This window comes from Mytilus californianus, unplaced genomic scaffold (genome assembly GCF_021869535.1).
Source record: "Mytilus californianus isolate M0D057914Y unplaced genomic scaffold, xbMytCali1.0.p SCAF_12, whole genome shotgun sequence".
Taxonomy (NCBI): Eukaryota; Metazoa; Mollusca; class Bivalvia; order Mytilida; family Mytilidae; genus Mytilus; species Mytilus californianus.
Genome location: NW_026262604.1, coordinates 24,183,579 through 24,207,548, shown reverse-complemented (window position 1 = coordinate 24,207,548; position 23,970 = coordinate 24,183,579). Strand labels below are relative to the sequence as shown.

The following is a 23,970-nucleotide window of genomic DNA, read 5'->3' as shown; positions in this document are numbered from 1 at the left end:
TCGACCCAAAAACATAAACAAATAAGTCACGATTATTTATTTAGACTGAAGGCGATTCAGAGCTTGACATATTATATGGACAAATTTCTATTGATGAAGACTTATGTTTACCTCTCGATATCAATTCCACCCACCCACCCACCCAAAAAAAAAAGTCTCAACAAACAGTCGTCGTTACATTAGAGAGTCTTATGTGTAAGCGAACTCATTTTGAACAAACTTTTTTCAAATTATGCCATTTTTTTTACATTCTTGTTCAAATAAATGTTCATTTTGTTAGGAGTTGGACAATGCAGGTTTTGTTTATTTTTCGTTTTGGATTTTTCCGAATATACTTTACTAAGCAATCGTAGAATACGGCAAACTGGTTGAAATCACCATAGAATGGTGCTGTACAAAGCATGGTTTTCCGTTTGAATGGTTTTACACTAGTAATTTTTTGGGGCCCTTTATAGCTTGCTGTTCGGTGTGAGTCAATGCTCCGTGTTGAAGGCCGTACCTTGACCTATAATGGTTTACTTTTATAAATTTTAACTTGGATGGAGAGTTGTCTCATTGGCACTCATACCACATCTTCCTATATCTATATCAGATTCATTTGTTGTAAGTTTGTGTTGGTATTTCCGTGTACGTATATTTGGTTAGGGATTAAAGTGGTCTGTTGAACAGTTTAATATTTTTTGTAATTAATGTCTACTTTTTGTGGTTTATTAAACAGACAATAAAACAAATTAAAAAATCTAGCGCTATTCCAATCAGTTTCGTGTTTCTAAAGGGTTGTGGAATCTTTTTTTTTAATATATGGTTGACATTCATTTGGGCACTAGGTCAATTGTATTTTTACATCTCGTTATATAAATGTTGTCACTAAATGAACAATACAGTTAGTGGCGATGTAGATGCCAGTTTGCCGCAGATATAGACATTTTTATCAAACACTTTAAAATAAGTAGTGTAGTCAGGTTTCTCGCTTGAATTTTTTACATTTATCATTTCGGGAACTTTTAAAGCTTGTTATGCGGTATGAGTTTGGCTCATTATTGAAGGTTTTCCCGTGATCTATAGTTGATAAATTCTACGTCATTTTGGTCTCCGGTGGAGAGTGGTCTCATTTGCAATCATACCACATCTTATAGTTAAAATATTTTTTTTTTCCCTGTACCTACATTACAACAACTGCGTATAACCTAAAGGTACCAGCAATAGGTAGAATACATGGAACAAAGTACTCCTGTCACATTCTTTATCTCTAAATGTCTGTCCCAATTCAGTTTTTGTCGTTGGTTTCTGTCTGTCATATGTGTATTTTTTGCTAAGTGTTTTGTCATAAATCAGGCCGTTGGTCTTCTTGTACACTTTTAAATGTCGGTACCTCTTTTAGCTAATTATGCGACATTTCCTCGTTGTTGAAGGCAATTCGGTGGTTCCAGTACAAATGTAGTACTTTAGGCGGTGGATCTCTCGACTCGTGTGTCAATGAAGAGTGCAGCCAGCTGCGTGAATTAATGTGAATTGCAGGACACATTGAACATCGACATCTTGAACGCACATTGCGGCTTTGGGTCATTCCCGGAGCTACGCCTGTTTGTGGGTCGATGAAACATCAATCGTAAAGGAGAATTTCTCCCTTGTGCCTAAGGTTTTTGTAGCAGCGTGAACTGGCTCTCAGTATCCGCTTCGTCGCCTTTAATGCAGACCAATGTCGTCTCGCTTTGCCTTTCGTTATTTCTTGAGCTTAAGCTGTGGAGGAGACTCCAGCCTGGGAAACGCCCGTTTGGGTTTTTGGCGCTCCCTCCATCCAAACTCAGCCTAAAGCATCACGGGGAGCAAAAAAAAAAAAGAAAGGATTACCATCAAAGTGACGGTAGACACAGATTAAATTGGACTTTTCATGGCAATCATACGTCTCTTTATTTTCAGTATTTTTATATTGTGCCATTGATAAATTGTTTAAACAATAAAATCCAGATATAATATGTGAACAGGGTAATTTAAGTAAAGACTGAAATTGACATATTGTCGTGACTAAGGTAAATTGTTGAAGACTTCATACTCTACTGTAGATGTATAATGGTTTATTTTAGTTTGAAGTTGACGTGTAATTCGAATTTTCTTATTTCATCGGTATTGCTTGCTTCATATCACAATCAGAAGCTCGCTGGGGTATAGAGTATATTCTTCCTGAACATTTCCTATCCTTTCATCCTGCAGTAAAACCGGTGTCCGTTTTGTTGTCCAGGATGTATGAATACATAGCCTCACTCAATCAAATCGGGACTTTGAATCGTGTATGGGGAATAGTAAACTCTCTGGATGTTAAAGTTCTCTTAAAAGAAAAACTACTGGTAAATTTATAGATCGCAACCCTCCCACTTTTTAAAATCTTGATTGATAAAAAATATCTTTAAAACTGGTTTGAATTTAATGAGAATAACATTGGTTTCCAACAGATTGATTATCGCGTAAAATCAGTGTTTACCTCTGTATAATTTGTAGATATTTATCGAGATATGAAAACAGCTGTGCATCTTAAAACTTCCGTTTGCATTTGATCAAAGTAAAAAGTGCAACCTACACGGAAAGATGCACCCAACTTCAATGAAGGCACAAATACATTCAATAACACCTCCGTCATACTTGGTATTGTCCTTCAAATGATGTGCTACTGATTACTGATCTTTGTTTTATTATTACTAACTGGTGCATATCTCATAGCTGCCTCGGGTATACACATTTAGTCACCCGGACATCTCTCTTTCCGGCAGTATAAACCTTGTTAAAATATGGCGTCTGATTACCATTCCGGTCGAAACGGGGACGTTTAATCCAGTGCCTAGTATTGGGAGAGTGTCACGCTCTATGCTCACTAACGAATCCTTGTAACAACTCTCTGATGGATCCTCGGGTGGCTGGTACATGGGTAAATTTCTGCCCCTAACAGACATACCCTAATATTAAGTGAGAGTTCAAATTTCCCACCCTTCATCCCGGTCGACTAGCTTGCAGAACATATGTATTGTGTTAATTGTATGTGAGCAAGTCACTTACCATTCCGGTCGAAACGGGGACGTTTAATCCAGTGCTTAGTATTGGGAGAGTGTCACGCTCTATGCTCACTAACGAATCCTAGCAACAACTCTCTGATGGATCCTCGGGTGGCTGGTACATGGTTCACAAGTGACTTGCTCACATGTAAATGTGTTCTAGTCCTCAATATGCATAAATTAATTACTACTATAAGTGCATGAACTAAGGATCAATCAATTTACATCTAAAGACACTTTTCAGTTGATGTAAACCGTATGATAGCATCTTCAAATATTTAAGTTATTTGTCATATTGGATTGTTTTAGTTACTTATACCCTGAATATCATTTCATACATATTGTCAAATAAAACATAATATGCATCAGTATAAATCGTTGCTGATTACTATGCAAATAAATAAAATAATAAAAAATAACTATAATTTTTGAATTATAATGAATAAAAATATAACAATATACCATATATAAATAAGACTTAAAACAAATATGAATATAAAATTAAAACAGAAGATTTACACGAGAATTACAAAAGTGATGTTTTAATTCAATTTAGCAACTATCAGAGGAATACTGCACTAACAAATAGGTTTCATGTCTATCATATTCTGAGCACAAGTCAATGGAAGTTGTAATATGCGCACCAATTGTTCATTTATCGATCTAATAGCGTCTACGCATGCTCCAAATGGCAATAGGAATATGTATACCCAGGCAAGTAAAAATGCTATAGGCCATGCCACAAACCATAAAAGAAGAAGCCATATGATAGCTGACAGGCAACCTTTTGCTCCTCCTCCTAGACCTTTCCCCATGATAGCTCTTTAATGGTGATTTTCTGAAATGATACCAAAATAAGATCAAAACTATTAGACAAGAAATTCATTCAAAATTACTAATTCATTTCAAAGAAATACCAGAGATTGGCAAATCACACAAGACAATTTCTTATACACAAATGGGTTGGATCAAGAGTAGAACAAAGGCTAAAAATATCTTGTATTTTCTACAATGCAGTAAGCGGAAGGGGAATAGAAACAGTCTATATTGGAGAAAAAGCGAAAATAAAAGAGGGTCTGGAAACAGGATTTTCATTTCTGATTTATTTAATTTGAGGCAATTTTTCTCTATTCGCTTTTCCAATTAAAATTATTCTCAATTCTTTATATTTTCTCCACCCATTATTCTTTCTATTTCTATTTTTGCGTGAACCCCCGAGTGGTTCACGCCTATATATTGGTAAGTATTGGTAGATCCCATGGGCCATTTGGGAATCTTCGGAAACAAGATTCTCGGAACCTCTCAACAATTTTTGATCATTATACAGCTAGTTATCTATGTCTTTGATACAGTCCCTCTATTGATAGGCTACCACGTGACATTATATATTTCAACAATCAAAGTTCATTTGTAGATTGGAAAGTAAAAAAAAAAACAAACACTATGTTGCAGTTAAAAATCATTTATATATACGAACCTATTTGCCTTTTGACAAAACATATGTGTTTAAAAAATGCGAGTGTTTACACTGTTATTAAATATCAAGTTTAATAATAACGCAATTCTGTACTAGTATATAATTCATGTTTTGAGACGGTCCCTGTACGCGTTGTGTGTGTAGTAGTATTTGATACAGAGTGCTAATTATGAATTGTGACAATAAACCTGGGAATAGTTTATTAATATATAATGTCCAAGAATAAACTGATTATTTCTGAACGGTTACCACGTGATATTTTATATTCCAATCATAGCCTTGGAAAATGTCGAAAAGCATGAAGAAAATTAACAAAACGATATTACTGTTATAAATATATATCTTAGGTCGGAAAAACAGTGATAGTTAATCAGAAAGATAATTAAACAAAAGGATTTGTTTGAGCAGGTATGCGTACATATAAGTTAGTATCTAAATTTTAAACGGTAGTGAATGAAAACATACTTAATTGTTTTGGCTTTTAACTAGCTGTCAGTAACTGCGAGTACTCTCAAATCGTACTTTCTTGTTTATTTGACCTGTTGATACTAATTGTATTGCTTTTTTGTTATTTAATGTTATTCAGGGTTATATCTGGTCTATATACCAGCTTTGATAAGTGTTTGGTATAACTATAAATTTTCACTACGTACTATGAACATCAAAATCATTTATTTTGTAAAAATATTTCCTTTCTCCATTGGTACTATACACGTATACCTAACAACAAAATTATTTTCATTTACCTGTGTTTAAAGTTAGTGCAAATGGCTGATATTTTTGTTCGAGCATATTGTTTTTCTTTAATTGTTTAACATTTCTTACCGATATAACATGTTACTTTTATTATTCTTCCCTTAGTTTATTTATATTGTATTTACATTGTGTCATAGGTCACATTTATTTGTTCGGTGTATGTTCAATGGTGTTAATATGTCCTTTGATTGAGTTAAGCTATTTCAGTTGATATTTTATAGTGTGTCTTTCTATGTTGTGATGTCACACTATTGTTTCGGAAAAAGGGTGAAGGTTTGGTACCATTAAAACGTTTAAACCCGCTGCATTTGTTTGCACCTGTCCTGAGTCAGGAATCTGATGTTCAGTAGTTGTCGTTTGTTGATGTGGTTCATAAGTGTTTCTCGTTTCTCGTTTTTTATATAGATTAGACCGTTGGTTTTCCCGTTTGAATGGTTTTACACTAGTAATTTTTTGGGGCCCTTTATAGCTTACTGTTCGGTGTGAGCCAAGGCCCCGTGTTGAAGACCGTACTGTGACCTATAATGGTTTACTTTTATAAATTTTGACTTGGATGGAGAGTTGTCTCATTGGCACTCATACCACATCTTCTTATATCTATTGCACGGTGATTTTAAATTCTTGCATCTCACAAAAAACGTAATTAATATTTTACAATAATCATAAAAAAAATTAATTACTACGTTAATTATTCTATACTGTCTCAGTATGGTTTAATAAGTCTCTGCTTATATTTTGTATAGAAATACATTCATATAGTGGAAAGTAAGACTTTAAGGAGAGATTGATTTGATAAATAAAATGTCCATCAGTAAATATTTTGTATTTATTGATATTATATTCTTAATTTTCGGAAAAGATTCATTAACATGAAGGTATGTTACATTTCAGATCTTTTCTTTTTTAATTAGTTCAACCTTGTAGCATCTAAATCTTTGCAAAAAAGAGGGACGAAAGATACCAGAGGGACAGTCAAACTCATAGATCGAAAACAAACTGACAACGTCATGGCCAAAAATAAAAAGACAAACAGACAAATAATAGTACAGATGACACAACATAGAAAACTAAAGACTAAGCAACACGAACCCCACCAAAAACTGGGGGTGATCTCATGTGCTCCGGAAGGGTAAGCAGATCCATATGGTACATTATATATCACCCTGTTCACACGACACACCGAAATTCCGGATTAAAGGGCAATGTATCCGGAGGTAGGTAGTTTGACATCCTAATCCAACTATTGAACATTAGATTTGAGCCTAGATTAATATGTGATGACGCAAATTCGAATTCTTATCCAAAGTATCAGTGCGTATGCTTTCTATTTACTATTTCTTGCGCAAGAAAACCAAGTGCATGCATAAATATTAATTTCACTCGCGAATGTGAATTTTCGCATTTCTTATCTTAATTCAGGAGCTTGACATGTGACTTTCAAACAAGGTCATCATTACTTTAGCTGTTACTCTTTTCTTTTCTTTTTTTTTTTTTGAGTGACTGTCCTTTTATAAACTTTGACATTTTCGAAATGCTAAAGACTTTCTACCCTAGGAACAGATTGTCTTAGATGTTTTCGATAAAACCTTTGTTTCGAAATTTTGGGTCCTCAATGAATAGTCAACTTCGTACTTTATTTGACCTTTTTAACTTTATTCGAGCGTCACTGATGAGTCTGTTGTAGACTAAACTCGCGTCTGGCGTACAACATATTTATCCTGGTATCTTTCTATATCTACATATCTTTTTATATAAATTGGTTTCTTTTCAGAGTATGTTCAGGTATTCATAACACTTCTGTAAATAAGATATTCTTCAAAACCAAATTTTCCTGTAGAATATTTGGATTGATTTAAGTAACTTCAGGAAAGCCTTAAAATTTGAATTGTTTTATGAGACCAAAATAATTGTCAGTATATAAGAGGTCCCAATGAAGCTGGTGTGTTACTCTCAAGAAATATACAAAACCTTCTTATAAGTTGCATGCCACATGGAAATTGGACTTTAAATTTATCTATACAATATCTACCATGAGTACAGATAGCTTTAATAACGAGTATAAAATAATTGAAGGCATCCAGGAAACAAAATATGAAGATATGATAGATGAAATAAATGCATCCAGATTATGAAGCAAAATGAGTGCTTAAATTTATATTGTGATTGCTTTGTGCAATTTGTATTAGACATCCGGTTTGCAGAAAATGGGATTTGCAATAGAATCAGAAAAAAATGATGTACACTCCTTAAGGGATAAATAAAATAGTCAAGCCTTAAAAGGTAAATTCAAGTAGTAGTTGTATTTATACACTCTTCTATTCACAACTAAAATCAAACATTGATTTCAATTGACTTGTGCTAAAATTTACACAAAATTAAATATTTTCAATAAAGATATTTTAACATCATCATTACCTTATTCTATTCATAGTCAATTATTTCAAATAGAAAAATCAAAAAAAAATCAAACAACAGTTTTGTGATAACCAGTCAGCGGGCTCGATCGGGTTCACGTGTTGTTTTACTTTTTTTTTTTAAAGAAAGCAACTTGTTTTGGCTTATTAATCGGTAATCTGTCTTTTTTTTTCGTCCCAATGATTTGTATTCATTATATTTTGTTGTACAATTGTATTCTATTCTTAATTTTTGGCCTATTATTTTCTATCATGTAAATTCTATCTACACCCACCCTTATTACAACAAAAGAAGATGGATTCCTTTCAGATAACTATCAGTAGTACAAAGTTAACGAAAAACCCAGATTAATAGATAGGGATTATTATATATTTAACTATATAATTGATTACAAGATAATAACCCACAACGGCAAGAACTAAATGGTGTATAGCTTCTCATGTGTGAAGCATGCCATTTCCTCTCTTTCGAACAGTTTTTTTTATCGAAATTGTTCGTCTGCCTACTCGAATTACTTACCCTATATTTATCATCTGTCGAGTAACCTAACATTTATTTCGATAGTGTGTCTAAACGTATGCATTGTTCCTTGTGTTTACAATATATGGAACGGGGACCCAGGTATTTGCCCCATTGAAACGCATTGAAAATCATAGTAAATAAATGGGGTGCTATTCGCGTAATAATTTTGATAGCCACCTTGGGACTTCTGGTTCATGTTAGGCATTCGTTTTGGAGTTTCTAAGTATAATCTCAGTGCCTCATGACCGGCATTCCGTTGCAAAATTTTGTTTTGATTGACAACAGGGACAGTCCGTCTACTTCCGGGGAAGAATAAAGGCTAGAATTTAGGCAATTTACTCTATGTACTGAAGCCAGATTACAGTTAAATCAATCAAAATTTTTACAGAAATTCCAACTAGAAAGCCTTCCCCTTCAAATAAATCTACATTCAGTTACGGAACTTGTGTAATAGTAACACTACACCATTTAATAAAAGTTATAAATTTTTTTTAAGAACTACATTCGTGGGTACTGGACTGGTTGCCGTAACTGGGATCCTATTCCATATATTGCAACAATTGCCGTAATTGGGCACTATTTTTAGCTACATTGCAAACAATAAGGTCGAGAAATTAAGACGAAATATATGAAAAGGTTGTGGACAGTAGTTTACGTGTACAAATCTTTGTAACACATTTAACATAGGATATAAAAAAATAAGGAGATGTGGTATGATTGCCAATGAGACAACTATCCACCAAAGTTCAAATGAAGTGGATGAAAGCAGTTAAAGGCAACCGTACAGTTCATTTCGGTAGAAAGAAAGATACATGTAGTTCATATATTCAATAATCAATATAATATTACACGTAACGTAACATTTGTATGTACAACAGATGTACGCGTATATTAAAACAGGAAGTATTAAGGATAATATATCTTGTACACAGTATACTTTTACCTTGACTTTATATATATATATATATATATATATATATATATATATATATTCTAAAAATAAATTTTCAATGTACTTATTTTTACAAAAATGTGATTTTAAACATTGCCAAATAGTGTATGTGTTTCAAAGTTGTATCAATGAAACATTTTGGCTTCTAAAAAATACTTATTTTGCATGCAAGTTAATTTTGTTAACGGTGTCTTTGTAAAAATTATAAAAAGATATAAATTATAAAATTCGTTGGTTTACTTATTAGATAAATGTACAAGTGTTTATAAAAGTATCGATCTTACCTATTAGTTTTATGTTAAAACAAATACATATTGTCTTCTTACTAATACACAAATCATGTGATGTTTTATGAATCACTGTCACGTGATTTTATATTTTACTATTAACATTGTGTCCTTGTAGTATGTTTAAAATGATGAATTGAATAAATTGTGATATATGATTAGGTGGTATGTGTGTGACTTTACTGGTAATCCTAGTATAATCATACTTTAATTTTTTTTTCATAGACATGCATGAAATATTTGCCACTGAACGTCAAGCTACCAAAAATCAATCAATCATAAAATGATACAGAAACAACTTAAAAAGATAATTTGTCAGAATTTTCAATTCATATTTTGCACTTAGTTAAACTGTTTCTAAAATTGCAACCGTTTAGTTTTTTAACTTAATTTTTTTTTGTCTCACAATCAGAAAATACTCGCGAGTATACTTAGAAAAACACACAAAGATCGCACAGAAATCGGTATTATGCATTTATGTTACTGTAGGTCTCCTTCATGTCAGGTACCAAATATTTCATGCATATTTAAGGCAAGAACAAACTATGACAAGGAATGTGCCGAATAATCTTAATTTGCTTCGAAAAGTAAAAAGGACTTTATTATACATTTTATAGTACATTTTATAGTTCATTGAATAGATCCTTCCTGACGAATTGACGCCCCGGGTCGTGGAGAGTGCAACTCTCCCGTTACTTGTCTTAAATTTAACGTCTTTAATCAGATAGTATGTGCTGGCCTATGTTTGGAGCATGCACAGCTAAATAGACATCAACTTATTATTTGGTCTTATTGTCGAGCATAAGTTATCAAGTTATTTATTTATCTATATCTTAAAACCCTTGCGTTTGAAATTGAAGATCAATGACAAAATATTGCTCACCAGAGGTCACATAATTATGTTGATTTATCATATATTATATTTCTAATCTTGCAACACTGAAATGCTTAGATTGTTCCAGCCACATAACGGCGACTTAATGAAAAAAAGTTTCTTCTTTCGTATTCTTTCTTCATAATATTTATTAGTTAAGCAGCGGATTTGTTAAATGATAGAAAATGATGCACGATAGCTGCTATCGTTTTTCATGGAAAAAAGTAGAATCCATCCCCCACCCCTCGTCATTACATGTAGGATGGCATTTTGTGTATCAAAGGCAGGTGAAGGAAGTCACATTTGGAACGTTGTAATTGGTTGTAATGCGAAAATATATTTTTATTATCTATTTACAATATAGATTTTGAAACGTTGAGAAATATTTTATCGAGAATTATTCTCAAATGCTTCCAAATCTTCGTAAATTTGATGTAAAATAACGGTTGCCATGGATGTTGTAAAAAAAACCTACCGTTTTTCCTTTACTGAAGACAGCAATCGTTCAGATTTCAGTTAAATTGCTCTATTTCAAAGCTTTTATCTGTATCATTTGGATATTTCCAAAGACATAATCTATTAACATTGGAAACTGTTTGATTTATTTTATACTGTGTATGGAGTAAGACTCTAGTAGCAAGTTGTCTCATTGGCAATCATGCCACATCTTCTTACTTTTATAAGTCAATATTTGGCAAATAAGACGAATTTTTAGTGTTAAAGGTGTCCATCCATGGAAAAAAGAGGCCCTATTCATGCCAAATCTATATAGAATGTACACTCTCCGTTGTAAAGAATTGTTTACCCTCTTGTCACTTCATACATCAAACATTTATATATATTTTTTATCTTTTATTACTTCAAATATATCTAGTCTTTCAGTTTCTAATTTTATGGGTTATTTTTTGAAAAATAAAAACTCACAAGAGACATAATTCAGCTTTTTATAGATAAATACAGGCATTAAAGAGGGTCTGGATTGGGGTCCTTCATTTCTGTATTCTTTAATTTTTAAGGTCATTTTTCTGTTTTCTTTATACTACATGTATTTGCCCATTATTCTCTATTTTTTTTATATTTTAGCACCTCATTATTTTCTATTTATTGTTTTTTTGGTCCATTTTTCTCTATTCTTTATATTTGTCGCCCAGTATTCTCTATTCTGTAAACATCCATCCACATCCTCATTAAAAGCAACTTAACTTTAATGTCTAAAGTGTCCAATATCTATTCCTCATCATCTCAAGACAGTACTAGTGACTTGATATTACAGGCTCTAACATTTTGGACCAAATATAGCATACACTAAAGCACGGAACGGAGATTAGTATGGATAATATTGATTTTGTGCTTATTTTGGACAAAATGAAGTGACATTGAATGAAACAGACATTTTATCTGTTTAAATGGTATATATTTTTTCAATTCTTTTTAAATAATGTATCCAAAGGCGGACTGGGGAATAGAAATATGGTCATCACAGGTCTTCTTCCGACCGGCAGTAAAACCCTTGCCAAAGTGGGGTGTCCATTTGATTGTGCAGAATGTATAAAGTACGCAGCCACGTCCGGTCAGAATGGGGACGTAAAGACCGATGCCTCGTGTAGAGCGAGATCCACGCTCTCTGCACGATAAAAACCCTTAAAACAACTCTTTGAGGGGTCCGTAAGTGGCCTATGTCAAGGCCAAAATTCTGTCCCTATCCAATATACCCTTATTTTCCATTGGCAGTCGAAATTTCCCCGATCTTCATTACGGACGGCTTCTATTACAAGACCTACCTATTACATTTATTGTTAATTTGTTCTCGTCCTAAACATGCATGAAATATTTGCCACTGGACGTTAAGCAACCAACAATCAATCATTAAATGATGTAAGAAATGAATAGATACAGGTAGTTTATCGTGTTTGATCTGGAAGAAATAGCAAAAAGATACATGCTATATATATAAACTATACAAAGATACAAACTAGAATGTACAATGTAGTAGTAGGAGCAAAAAGTGATCCATGTTTCTATAAGTAAAAGGGACAGAGGAGTACATGTATTCCTTATAGCAAATAGTTTAAAGATAGCCCAGCATTGCATTGCTGGTATCTTAAGTATCTTAAGAATCTTTATACACGTATCATAATATCCCAGTATAGGGAAAAAATAGTATTTCATTTTCCAAGCATTAGGTTGGCCTTTTGTGTACACAAGGTAGATGAAGGAAGTCAACTTAGGAGCGCTGTGATTGGTTGTTAAGGTATGTATTTTTCTAAATTTATTTATGAATTACTGCAGTGTGTATATTTACAATATAGATTTTTAAGCGCAGGGAAATATTTTCTTTAGAAATATTCCAAAAGGTATCTAAATTTTCAAAAAAATTATGTAAAATGACGGTTGCCCATAGCTAGAAATTAGTAGTACTTTTGCTAATTAATATTCATAATATGTAAATGAGAATTGTACAACGTAACAATAGTTTGAACTGAACTGGCTTTATATCATTAAAATCTTTGAAACACGGATATTATAAGTTGCCCGTCACAGAGTCCTTTTTTATAATCACTCTGATATTTCCGTAAAGTTGTCAGGCGGTCAAAATCAAAACAATAAACGCGAATTCAGTAAATTTTTCGTGTTTTCGTGAGTTTATTCTTCTTGAAATAGGAGCATTTTAACTTTACGTGGGAACCTAGAGTTCAACGACTACACCTACAAGGTTTGGACTTGCTTATTCTTTGGACATTCAAGTTTCAAGTTTCATCCCCGCAACCTGTTTTTGTAATGACCTTGTTAGCCAATTTTCAACACGATGTGCAAATTTGACGTTTCAGCCATTTTAGCCTGTATTTTATACTGCAATGTTAAAAGCCTCTCGCTTCGATTTTTTAAATAGCGCAGGAACCTTGATTTTTGCAACGACAGTCATTATGTTTTGTTTAAATGGTGTATATTGTTGTGTATATTTATTTTCTGTCCCCTCAACCTGTCTATCACTTAAATTAAAGTTAAAACAGACATTTTTTTTTTCAAAATTCCCTATCATTTCAATATAATTTCCGTGACCCGTATCCGATTTCTTTAGTATAATATTCAAATAAGCAAAGTGGCGTTGATTTCTGGATATGCCATGGAGATTCTATAAATAATCTCTCTTGGAAGATGGCCATGCATCCATTTGACTTGAATTTCTGAAAAATGAAAATAATGCACTTATATCACGCAAACGTTTTTGTCAAGGTTTGAATGATTAAAAGTGACAAATTTTGAAACTGTTAGTATTGTCGGCTATGGAGGAAAAAATACTTCCTTTTTTCTTAAAAAAAATATTTTTGTATTGCTTTCCAAACTATAAAACTATAATAGAAACAAGTCCGGCTCTGAATTGGAAGAATACAGTTTAATTCAGTGTAGTTTAAATACGCATTCGTCTGATTGATATGTACACATATCCCCTAATTTAATATGTAGTAAAAAGCATCGATAAATACAAAGTTAACGAAATGTTATCTAAAAAGCACTTTTGTTTCTAATCTAAAGTAGATATTTGTATTTACAATATGATATATCTTTACAAGTACAGTGCAATATACATGTACCACAAGTGTTCGTCATGTTTAATGGTTTGCCATGATAGTTTTGATGTAAAACACATTAAAAAATTAATTTGGTGACATTTATTTTTTAAAAGAAAGTCGCTGCAAGAATATTTTTTTTTGTCAGAAGTCTTTCATCAGTTATTTTTGAAATCTCCTGATGTTCACACGTATAATACATTTATACTATTTAATTTGGCTGAAATATATTTATAACGAATAATTATGGCCATGTACATGTAGATGATGACCGATAGGTTTAATTCAATATTCTGTTCTGTGTTATTTACATTGTAAGAGTTTCAACCAAACGCACTTATTTATTCATACTTCTCGAAAACCCCAGGACAAAGGTTTAATACAAATGCAATCTTATCTTCAGTGATGATAGAAACTTTGGCGTACATTTGAATATTCATTAAAGAATGAGGATCATAGTAGGATTAATAGGTATAGTGTGTTTCTTTTGAATGCAAGGAGATGTTGGGTATACGTTAATAAGACAATAACTAAACAACATAAAATAATAAACCGACATAGAGAGTCTCAGAGTAACATACAGACATAGAGAGTCTCAAGAGTAACATACAGACTTAAAGAGAGTCTCAAGAGTAACATACAAACATAGAGAGTCTCAGAGTAACATACAGACATAGAGAGTCTCAGAGTAACATGCAGACATAGAGGTTCTCGGAGTAACATACAGACATAGAGATTCTCAGAGTAACATACAGACATAGAGAGTCTCAGAGTAACATTGAGACATAGAGAGTCTCAGAGTAACATACAGACATAAAGAGTCTCAGAGTAACATACAGACTTAAAGAGAGTCTCAAGAGTAACATACAAACATAGTGAGTATCAAAGTAACATACAGACATAGAGAGTATCAGAGCAACATACAGACATAGAGAGTCTCAAGAGTAACATGCAGACATAGAGGTTCTCGGAGAAACATACAGGCATATAAAGTCTCGGAGTAACATACAGATATAGAGAGTATCAGAGTAACATACAGACATAGAGAGTCTCAAGAGTAACATACAAACATAGTGAGTCTCAAAGTAACATACAGACATAGAGAGTCTCAGAGTAACATGCAGACATAGAGGTTCTCGGAGTAACAAACAGGCATAGAGAGTCACTGAGTAACATACAGACATAGAGAGTCTCAGAGTAACATACAGACATAGATAGTCTCAGAGTAACATACAGACATAGAGGTTCTCGGAGTAACATACAGACATAGAGGTTCTCGGAGTAATATACAGACATAGAGAGTCTCAGAGTAACATACCGACATAGAGAGTCTCAAAGTAACATACAGACATAGAGAGTCTCAGAGTAACATACAGACATAGAGAGTCCCAAGGTAACATACAGACATAGAGAGTCTCAGAGTAACATGCAGACATAGAGGTTCTCGGAGTAACATACAGACATAAAGGTTCTCGGAGTAACATACAGACATAGATAGTCTCAGAGTAACATACATACATAGAGTCCCAGAGTAACATACAGACATAGAGGTTCTCGGAGTAACATACAGACATAGAGGTTCTCGGAGTAACATACAGACAGAAAGGTTCTCGGTGTAACATACAGACATAGAGAGTCCCAGAGTAACATACAGACATAGAGAGTCTCAGAGTAACATACAGACATAGAGAGTCTCAGAGTAACATACAGACATAGAGAGTCTCAAGAGTAACATACAGACTTAAAGAGAGTCTCAAGAGTAACATACAAACATAGAGAGTCTCAGAGTAACATACAGACATAGAGAGTCTCAGAGTAACATGCAGACATAGAGGTTCTCGGAGTAACATACAGACATAGAGATTCTCAGAGTAACATACAGACATAGAGAGTCTCAGAGTAACATTGAGACATAGAGAGTCTCAAGAGTAACATACAAACATAGAGAGTCTCAGAGTAACATACAGACATAGAGAGTCCCAGAGTAACATACAGACATAGAGGTTCTCGGAGTAACATACAGACATAGAGGTTCTCGGAGTAACATACAGACAGAAAGGTTCTCGGTGTAACATACAGACATAGAGAGTCCCAGAGTAACATACAGACATAGAGAGTCTCAGAGTAACATACAGACATAGAGAGTCTCAGAGTAACATACAGACATAGAGAGTCTCAAGAGTAACATACAGACTTAAAGAGAGTCTCAAGAGTAACATACAAACATAGAGAGTCTCAGAGTAACATACAGACATAGAGAGTCTCAGAGTAACATGCAGACATAGAGGTTCTCGGAGTAACATACAGACATAGAGATTCTCAGAGTAACATACAGACATAGAGAGTCTCAGAGTAACATTGAGACATAGAGAGTCTCAGAGTAACATACAGACATAAAGAGTCTCAGAGTAACATACAGACTTAAAGAGAGTCTCAAGAGTAACATACAAACATAGTGAGTCTCAAAGTAACATACAGACATAGAGAGTATCAGAGCAACATACAGACATAGAGAGTCTCAAGAGTAACATGCAGACATAGAGGTTCTCGGAGAAACATACAGGCATATAAAGTCTCGGAGTAACATACAGATATAGAGAGTATCAGAGTAACATACAGACATAGAGAGTCTCAAGAGTAACATACAAACATAGTGAGTCTCAAAGTAACATACAGACATAGAGAGTCTCAGAGTAACATGCAGACATAGAGGTTCTCGGAGTAACAAACAGGCATAGAGAGTCACTGAGTAACATACAGACATAGAGAGTCTCAGAGTAACATACAGACATAGATAGTCTCAGAGTAACATACAGACATAGAGGTTCTCGGAGTAACATACAGACATAGAGGTTCTCGGAGTAATATACAGACATAGAGAGTCTCAGAGTAACATACCGACATAGAGAGTCTCAAAGTAACATACAGACATAGAGAGTCTCAGAGTAACATACAGACATAGAGAGTCCCAAGGTAACATACAGACATAGAGAGTCTCAGAGTAACATGCAGACATAGAGGTTCTCGGAGTAACATACAGACATAAAGGTTCTCGGAGTAACATACAGACATAGATAGTCTCAGAGTAACATACATACATAGAGTCCCAGAGTAACATACAGACATAGAGGTTCTCGGAGTAACATACAGACATAGAGGTTCTCGGAGTAACATACAGACAGAAAGGTTCTCGGTGTAACATACAGACATAGAGAGTCCCAGAGTAACATACAGACATAGAGAGTCTCAGAGTAACATACAGACATAGAGAGTCTCAGAGTAACATACAGACATAGAGAGTCTCAGAGTAACATACAGACATAGAGAGTCTCGGAGTAACATACAGACAAAGAAAGTCTCAGAGTAACATGCAGACATAAAGGTTCTCGGAGTAACATACAGACATAGAGAGTCTCGGAGTAACATACAGACATAGAGGTTCTCGGAGTAATATACAGACATAGAGAGTCTCAGAGTAACATACCGACATAGAGAGTCTCAAAGTAACATACAGATATAGAGAGTCTCAGAGTAACATACAGACATAGAGAGTCCCAAGGTAACATACAGACATAGAGAGTCTCAGAGTAACATGCAGACATAGAGGTTCTCGGAGTAACATACAGACATAAAGGTTTTCTGAGTAACATACAGACATAGATAGTCTCAGAGTAACATACATACATAGAGTCCCAGAGTAACATACAGACATAGAGGTTCTCGGAGTAACATACAGACATAGAGGTTCTCGGAGTAACATACAGACAGAAAGGTTCTCGGAGTAACATACAGACATAGAGAGTCCCAGAGTAACATACAGACATAGAGAGTCTCAGAGTAACATACAGACATAGAGAGTCTCAGAGTAACATACAGACATAGAGAGTCTCGGAGTAACATACAGACATAGAAAGTCTTAGAGTAACATGCAGACATAAAGGTTCTCGGAGTAACATACAGACATAGAGAGTCTCGGAGTAACATACAGACATAGAGAGTCTCAGAGTAATATACAGACTTAGAGAGTCTCAGAGTAACATACAGACAATAGTTGTCCAGTACTGTTCATAATTTGTTGTTATAACCTGCAGATGAGTTCCTCAATGTACAGACGTAGGGTAAGAGAGATCTAGCAAATGATTCCATTCAAACCGATGTTATGGGTGTCTTAAACTTTCACTGATGTGTACATGTAAGCTTTTCTTTAGTAATGACATCCTCTCTTATTTTGAACTGTTCCTTGACCTTTCACTATGGTTTGTACGTGTTGACACGTGATTTTGTGTCATGAATTGATACATCTCGTACGTTCGTTTAAACCATGTGAACTGTATGAATTATGCAACATTAAAAAATGTAAGACTCGACCCGACTGTATAAATTAATTTTGTTTGATATTCGTGACGAAACCACACTGTTTATAATAACCAAACCAAAATTCTTACCTTACCCTACTGTACACAAAAAAATGATTTCGGTGTTTAGTTTTAAAGAGGAGAAAAGAGTTAACAAACATCATTGAGGATTTTTCATGTCGCCTAGCGTGAAATATTTAAAGCGTATCCAAGACAATGTATACGAATTAAGATATGAAACAATATTGCAAACAGACTTCTCTAGTATTGTATAAATGAATACAAGTAGACGATGGCTAACATCCGTGAGGCAGCAAACCAAAGACAAAAGACAACTACTTACAATGGACGGATGTGTTTACTATATGTAACTGCTATGGATAATAAAAGAAAAAAAGAAAAAGCAACATGGACTTTTTAAATAACATCTTCCATAACACCAAAATCGAAATGAGAAGAAAATATCAAGTTACAGCTAAAGAAAATCATTGAAGAGATCCCAGACTTGTATTGGACAGCCACATGGATATGGATATACATGCATTTTATTATCAAATTAATTGGTGTCTGGTGAAACATTTGAAAATTCATATATGAATGTTATTTCGTTTTTAGGCTGAATGATGTTCTTCCATTCAGTTTAAACTCGAGGTCTGCAATATGAGCTTGATAATCCTCAACTTACCTCAAAATCAAACGGGTCATATTGGTGATGTCAATCGAAAGTAAATGGAATGTTGCAAAATGAAATTCTGACCTTAATCTTTTTTTGAATTACAGTAAAAATTCCTCCTATCATACTTTATAAAAATAAGGAGATGTGGTATGAATGCCAATGAGACAATTATCCACCAAAGTTCAAATGAAGTTGATGTAAGCAATTACAGGCAACCGTTTGGCCTTCAACAATGCATTTAAACCGCTCGCCTTTATTTATCAATGTTTAACCATTATTCTATTGTCTTTGTATTTTTAGCAAATTATAATTCTCTACTCTTACTTATTATACCATTTTGTTCTGTAGATATTTGTTTTGCCCTTATTGCTTCGCATCACGGTGTAAAGCTTTTAGTTTCTTACGATATACACGCCATCTTGAAACTATTACATAACAACGGTTCTCATTGGTTGACTGATGATGTGAGGAAAATTCGATTGGCTAGAATGAGATATAGAATTGGGAACATGTTCCGGACAGGAAAAGATATTAATTACGGACAAAGGTACAAAATGGGTATTCAAGATCCAATCCGATACCCAATCAATGAATAATTTTACCTTACTGGTACATGTATAGCTTGCTTATATAATGTCGAGTCAAATTCATATCGATAAATAAGAGAAGTGGTAAAGATGAACAAGTTTCCGAGTGATCAGCTGACTATATATGCATATATACCAATACTTGATATACAAGTTATCATCTGACAATATATTCATATACACCAATACTTGATATACAAGTTATCATCTGACAATATATTCATATACACCAATACTTGATATACAAGTTATCATCTGACAATATATTCATATACACCAATACTTGATATACAAGTTATCATCTGACTATATATACATATACACCAACACTTGATATACAAGTTATCCTCTGACTATATTATTAGTTACATGGTGTGTTAGTGACCTAATACGATATATATGGGGTCAGTAAATTCCATATGGGGTGAGAGCGAAGCTCAAGTCCCCATATGGAATTTACTGACCGCATATATATCGTATTAGGTCACTAGCACACCGTGTAACGAATTTATCTTACCGACTATCTTCCCATGTGGTATTAAGACTAGCGGCCTATCACAGTGATTTAAAAGACTTCAATACTTAATTTTAACATGTTTAAGAACCTACTTCCATTTGTCTATACAAAAAAACAAATGCCAACAATAGCAACGTGTTAGCTTTAAATTTGTTTTATGAATGTATTTCAATCGTTTATTACCAGTTTCTTCGTCTGTTTAAACCTTTCAGGTGTCATTATTGTTTTAAAAGGGAAGTAAACCCTTACTAACCCCATATGGTTGCTAACCGTATATGGTAACTAACCATGTATTTTTTAGGACACCCTATATGAAATATATATGGTCACCACGTGTAGTCGTTTAACCAATTATATCCCTATAAATCTATAGAAGGTAAGATAAATACATATACAATAACACTTGATATACAAGTTATCATCTGACTATATATACATTTACACCCACACATGAAATACAAATTACTGCCAATGATCTCAAGAATTTTGTTAGAATGCATGTATCCCATGTTATAAAACCAAATGATATATATAAAAAAGCAGTTACACAAACGGCACATGATATCCCCGTATTGTGCATTAAGATTGTGTTGTTAGAATGATCTGGAATAACTAGGAAGCATCTTATAACAGGTTAGTAAAATGACTGTGTAGAAAAACAAAAATGAAGATATCCATATGAAAATTAATATTGCGTAAAAAATGAATATTTAAAAGTCCCATAACTCTGGAAAGACTAACCATAAAACTGGAATGACAACACCAAAGCATTTTACAATCAAAAGGAAGCTTCCTACTATCAATCCTTATGTTCCGTTAAAATTGTGTCGGCATTGGTTAAAACAAATTTGAGTTATTGTAGGCATATTTTATTGGACAAACTACATTATACCGTAATACGTCCCATCTAAGACGGGCTTATAATTGCACGATTATGAGTATACACACAAATGAGATAAATAACGCTTTTTCTATACTTAAACTACCACATAGACCACATTTCACTTAAAATCATGATACAGCGAAGCACTCCAAATCTTTTTCGAAAGCTAAAACAGGTTCTTTATTCGATTTACAGAACCACAGAAAGTTTAATTTTTTCAAAAGTTTTAGTAATTTTGAATTTCAACTTATATTCACATATGAAATATTCTTGTTCTTATCCTCCTTGCTTTGCCATGTTTTTTATGTATTTTCTTTTTTGTGTGCCTTTTCTATTTTTAATGTGATTGCATGATTTTGTTTTTATGTTGTTGTATATGTTTGTATGTATTCGGTTAAAGGTCCCTACAGTTTATGTTTTGTAGTTCATACCTATATCGAATCAAAATAAAGCCTTCGTATTTGTATATTCGTATTCGTATTTGTAAAAATACAAAAAACAAACAAACTAAATGTCAACGTACGGTTAATATATGTGTACGCACATTGAAGTTTTTGATGAAATTCTATTTACAAGGGAAAAGAAAGAATATGTCTTGTTAAAATACCAACACGCATTTAATATACCCAAAGCAAAGGAACAGAGCGTTCATTGCTGTCCTTCATTTCAACGTAACAGTTTGGAACCTCACTATACTATAAGTTCAAGACAACTCATAGCATCTGTTTTAGCGAAATGTTTTGTCATATGTGTCGATAAGGCTAAATCTGACATTTAAGAATATAGATGCAGCATATCATCAAAAATTTACAGTCAAGTTCTACATAACTTACCAAGCAGGTACTCTAATATCTGTGAATTAACTCTCAAAGTATACGACGTTTCTATTAATTATTACATACTTACTTTGCAATCGGGTATTAACAAGGGTATATATAATAAAAAGCGTTGCTTAAGTATCCATGATAAAGATGTGAGCTCTTGATTGCTGAAAAGAAGGGTATACATTTGTATGCTAATCAGACGGCAACCAACATCAAAACAGCTGCTGTAGTTATTAATACAGAATTTCAGGATTTTAGTTTTATCCATCTAAAGTACCAACTTGAAAACGAAGCAGTTACAAATCTTCATATTTCGTACGGCGATAGCAACATATTATTTTTCAATAGGTTTTGAACTTTGAATTGCCATGGTGTTATTTGGTATACAATGCATATATATACAAATCACGATTCGTACTTACTCCTCTTACATTTTTCTCAATAAAGACATTTTGTATTTTATGAAATAACATTCGGATATCAATTGATAAACTTCAAGGTCAAGGCCTCATGAGAGCAATGCATAGGAACATATTACTATAATACCAGCAACAACTATCACGTTTTCCAAACATAACTTCGAACATTTAAGAAATGACTGTAATATTTTTTCTGTCTATGAAGAAATAACATCAAAAATGTGGTGCACACTGATTAACCCGCGTAGCGGTTTATTTAAAAGTGTGCACCACATTTTTAAGGTTATTTCGAATAGACAGAAAAAATATATTACAGTCATTCCTTATAATTTAATTCTAAAAAGGCGTAAATCATGATAAAAACGTTGATGACGTCACGGTCACATGACAAAATTATGTCTATGAGCTGATAGACAAAACACTTTTAACCAATCAGAAGACGTGTTACATCCAAAATTAAATTATTGATTATTACACAAAACTGAGGTTTGTATAGACCTTTGTTTAAATGTTCACGTATTTTTATAAAACAATATAGACTTATTCTCTTTACCTCTAATATATGACTCATTGCCTGAAAAAATTATTAATTCTACTTTTGTTTAGAAGCTTAAAGTTTGATTAACTTTGTATGTTAATTATTTTGTTTCATAGTTAATTAACCCCTGAGGGTTCACGCATTTAATTATAACGACCTATGCATATGGTATCAAACATCTGTGTCTAGATATTCACGGAGAGATATTTCAAAATAGTGCGGTGGCTTCTACATGTAATAAGTTGTAGTGGGCTTTGGGATTTGATTTGTAACAATAAAATCATTATGCAAACTTGTCATTTTGACAAATCAGATAAAAAAATCTGTTTCAAATGAAAATAAAACAAGTAAAATATAAAAGACTATTCGTTAATATACATTTTTTACAACTTTTACTGTTTTCTTTTTACAGTATTCTCTATCAATTAAGTTATCTTGTAAGCTAATTAAATGTTTTAATATTTAGTTCATTGATGTCACTATTATTTCTTATATAATTCACACACTGTAAATAAATACTCTTGAATGTATGTGTGTTTTGGATGTGCACTAGTGATTGGTAAATATTGATACGTTTCTGTGTTTTTAATATACGTGCCTTAACATTAAGAATTCCATTATTATGGAATCGATCACCTTTGTACACTTCGGTATCTAAAAAGTGGGTGGTAAAAAAAAGGGGGGGGGGGGGGAGTCTGAACACGAAAACACGTGAAATAACAAATCGCAAAAACGTTGCACGGAAAAAAACACTCTGGAAAAAAAAAGCCAAGGAATAAAATCGTAAATATTTAGGAAAAAAGTACCAAAAGTTATTACTCAGCCGTTCTTGGAGATCATGCAGTCATTATAAATTGACATGGCAACCCTGCATGTGGTCACTTTTTAGCGTCCTCTAGTTGCATACGATTTATCATAGTAATACAATAGGCTATTAATAAATATCTTGGGACCAGTTAATTATATAGTTTATAATTTAAAACAATATCTGGGCTGACTTTGAATATGTCCCGGTTTCCTTTTATTAAATGCGGGAAAAGCACGAGAAAATAAGAGTACCGACACGAAAAACGTCGACAGTGTAATTTGATGTTTTCTCTCCATTGGAACTTATCTAAGATTTTATTGAATAGGACAGACAGATGCAGATCTGTGCATGTTGGTGAAAATATACCACCCATGGACGCTCCTATCATGTGTTTGTATAACAGTCCATTAAACTCAAATTCATTGTTTCTAAGAATTAATTTAACAAATGCAGTTAAATCTATTTTT

The 23,970-nt window shown here is 33.4% G+C and overlaps 1 long non-coding RNA gene and 1 other non-coding gene across 2 annotated transcripts; one reads left to right on the top strand and one right to left on the bottom strand.

Moving 5' to 3' along the window:
- Window positions 1-1,441: 1,441 nt before the first annotated feature.
- LOC127722479 (5.8S ribosomal RNA) lies at window positions 1,442-1,595 on the top strand. The gene has a single exon (XR_007991759.1). It is a non-coding gene; the product is annotated as a 5.8S ribosomal RNA (ribosomal RNA).
- Window positions 1,596-3,464: 1,869 nt separating this feature from the next.
- Window positions 3,465-9,534, bottom strand: LOC127721593 (uncharacterized). Its single transcript, XR_007991327.1, has 2 exons — window positions 9,451-9,534; window positions 3,465-3,882 (listed from the first exon to the last, which is right to left on the bottom strand). It is a non-coding gene; the product is annotated as an uncharacterized LOC127721593 (long non-coding RNA).
- Between the last annotated feature and the right edge of the window lie 14,436 nt (window positions 9,535-23,970).